Source organism: Arachis hypogaea, chromosome 10, assembly GCF_003086295.3.
Source record: "Arachis hypogaea cultivar Tifrunner chromosome 10, arahy.Tifrunner.gnm2.J5K5, whole genome shotgun sequence".
In the NCBI taxonomy this organism is placed as follows: domain Eukaryota; kingdom Viridiplantae; phylum Streptophyta; class Magnoliopsida; order Fabales; family Fabaceae; genus Arachis; species Arachis hypogaea.
The window spans coordinates 45,605,161-45,608,511 of record NC_092045.1 but is presented as its reverse complement, the minus strand read 5'-3'; the positions used below and the strand labels follow the sequence as shown (position 1 = coordinate 45,608,511).

General features: G+C 33.5%; 1 non-coding gene across 1 annotated transcript; it reads right to left on the bottom strand.

Annotated features, from left to right (window-relative positions):
- Positions 1-3,033: 3,033 nt before the first annotated feature.
- Positions 3,034-3,137, bottom strand: LOC112718838 (small nucleolar RNA R71). The gene has a single exon (XR_003161165.1). It is a non-coding gene; the product is annotated as a small nucleolar RNA R71 (small nucleolar RNA).
- Between the last annotated feature and the right edge of the window lie 214 nt (positions 3,138-3,351).

Sequence of the window (3,351 nt, the reverse complement as noted above, 5' to 3'; positions counted from 1 at the left end):
GCTTATCTGAAATTCCCACCAATGAATCTGCATAAGTCTTCTATCCCTTTTATTATTTCTTCTTTTTATTATTAATTTTTGAAACCCATAAACCATTTTAATCTGCCTGACTGAGATTTGCAAGGTGACCATAGCTTGCTTCATACCAACAATCTTTGTGGGATCGACCCTTACTCACGTAAGGTTTATTACTTGGACGACCCAGTACACTTGCTGGTTAGTTGAACGGAGTTGTGAATTTAACCAAGAGCCACAATAGTTTTTGTGTACATACCAAAGAGCCAATATCAAGGATCACAATTTCGTCCACCAAAGTGCTGGCCGTTAGTGACAGACGCAAAAGAATCAAGGGATTCTATTCCAGTAGGAGCGGGAACCAACCGGTGATTAGCCGTACTGTGACAGAGTGCGTGAGCATAGTTTTCACTGCGAGGATGGGATGTAGCCATCAACCATGGGTGATGCCTCCAGACGATTAGCCGTGCGAGTGACAGCCGCATAGGATCATTTTCCCGAGAGGATTGAAAGTAGCCACCGCTGATGGTGAACCCCTATACAAAGCTTGCCATGGAAAGGAGTAAGAAGGATTGAGTAGAAGCAGTAGGAGAGCAGGCGTCCTTGAGCCATACAGTATCTCCATTCGCTTATCTGAAATTTCCACCAATGAATCTGCATAAGTCTTCTATCCTTTTTATAATCTATTCTCTTATTTCTATTTTCAAAAACCCATAAACCATTTTAATCTGCCTGATTGAGATTTACAAGGTGACCATAGCTTGCTTCATACCAACAATCTCTGTGGGATCGACCCTTACTCACGTAAGGTTTATTACTTGGACGACCCAGTACACTTGCTGGTTAGTTGAACGGAGTTGTGATAACAACTGGTGCCACAATAATGATTTCATACAACTTAAAGAACAGTGATCACAATTTCGTCCACCAAGTTTTTGGTGCCGTTGCCGGGGATTGTTCGAGTATGGACAACTGACGGTTCATCTTGTTGCTCAGATTAGGTAATTTTATTTTCAAAAATCTTTTTCAAAAATTTTTCTTTTATTTTTCGTTTTTTCCAAAAATGTTTTTCGAAAAAATTAATAAAAATACAAAAAAAAATAGAAAATCATAAAAATCAAAAATATTTTGCGTTTCTTGTTTGAGTCTTGAGTCAATTTTTAAGTTTGGTGTCAATTGCATGCTTTTAAAATTTTTCTTGCATTTTTTCGAAAATCTCATGCATTCATAGTGTTCTTCATGATCTTCAAGTTGTTCTTGATAAGTCCTCTTGTTTGATCTTGATGTTTTCTTATTTTGTGTCTTTCCTTGTTTTTCTTGTGCACTTTTGCATTCATATTTTCCATGCATTAAAGATTTCTATGTTTGGTGTCTTGCATGTTTTCTTTGCATCAAAAATTTTTCAAAATAATGTTCTTGATGTTCATCATGATCTTCAAAGTGTTCTTGGTGTTCATCTTGACATTCATAGCATTCTTGCATGCATTCATTGTTTTGATCTAAAAATTTCATGCATTGAGTATTTTTGTTGTTTTTCTTTCTCATAATTAAAATATTCAAAAATCAAAAAAATATCTTTTCCTTATTTTCCTCCAAATTTTCGAAATTTTGGGTTGACTTGGTCAAAAATTTTCAAAATTAGTTGTTTCTTACAAGTCAAGTCAAAATTTCAATTTTAAAAATCTTATCTTTTCAAAATCTTTTTCAACAATCATATCTTTTTCATTTTTTTTATATAATTTTCGAAAATTTCAAAAATCTTTTTCAAAATATTTTCAAAATATTTTTCTTATCTTTTATATCTAATTTTCGAAAATTAACTAACAAGTAATGTGATTGGTTCAAAAATTTGAAGTTTGTTACTTTCTTGTTAAGAAAGGTTCAATCTTTAAGTTCTAGCATCTTATCTTGTAGTTTCTTGTTAGTTAAGTAATTTTAAAAATTAAATATTTTTCAAAATATCTTTTTCTTAAAAATCTTTTTATCTTTTTATCTTATCTTTTTCAAAAACTTTATCTTTTTCAAAATTTGATTTCAAAATATCTTATCTAACTTCTTATCTTCTTATCTTTTTCAAATTTGATTTCAAATCTTTTTCAATCAACTAACTAAATTTTTGTTTGTTTCTTATCTTTTTCAAAACCACCTAACTACTTTTCCCTCTCTAATTTTCGAAAATTCTCCCTCTCTTTTTCAAAAATTCTTTTTGTTTTAAATTTTAATTTTAATTATATTTTGTCTTTGATTTTCGAAAATTACTAACCTCTTTTTCAAAAATTATTTTCGAAATCTTCCTTCTCTTTTCTTCTTCTATTTAATTATTTAATTACTAACACTTCTCTTCACCTCTCCTCATCCAAAAATCCGAATCCATCCTTCTTCTTTCTTATACCCCTTTCTTCTTCTACTAACATAAGGGAATCTCTATACTGTGACATAGAGGATTCCTTTTTCTTTTCTTGTTTTCTTCTCTTTCATATGAGCAGGAACAGGGAAAAGGGCACTCTTGTTGAAGTTGATCCAGAACCTGAAAGGACTCTGAAGAGAAAATTAAGAGAAGCTAAATTACAACAATCTAGAAATAACCTTTCAGAAATTTTCGAACAAGAGAAGGAGATGGCAGCCGAAAATAATAATAATAATAATGCAAGGAGAATGCTTGGTGACTTCACAAAGCCAACGTCCAAGTTTGATGGAAGAAGCATCTTCATTCCTGCCATTGGAGCCAATAACTTTGAGCTTAAGCCTCAACTAGTTGCATTAATGCAACAAAATTGCAGGTTTTATGGACTTCCATCTGAAGATCCTTATCAGTTTTTAACTGAGTTCTTGCAGATCTGTGAGACTGTAAAGACGAATGGAGTTGATCCTGAAGTCTACAGACTCATGCTTTTCCCTTTTGCTGTAAGAGACAGAGCTAGAATATGGTTGGATTCACAACCTAAGGATAGCCTGGACTCCTGGGATAAGCTGGTCACTGCCTTCTTGGATAAATTCTTTCCTCCTCAAAAGCTGAGCAAGCTGAGAGTGGATGTTCAAACCTTCAAACAAAAAGATGGTGAATCCCTCTATGAAGCCTGGGAAAGATATAAGCAGTTGACCAAAAGATGTCCATCTGACATGTTTTCAGAATGGACCCTATTAGATATATTCTATTATGGTCTCTCTGAATTTTCGAAAATCTCATTGGACCATTCTGCAGGTGGATCTATTCACCTGAAGAAAACGCCTGAAGAGGCTCAAGAACTCATTGATATGGTTGCAAACAACCAGTTCATGTACACCTCTGAGAGGAATTCCGTGAATAATGGGATACCTCAAAAGAAAGGAGTTCTT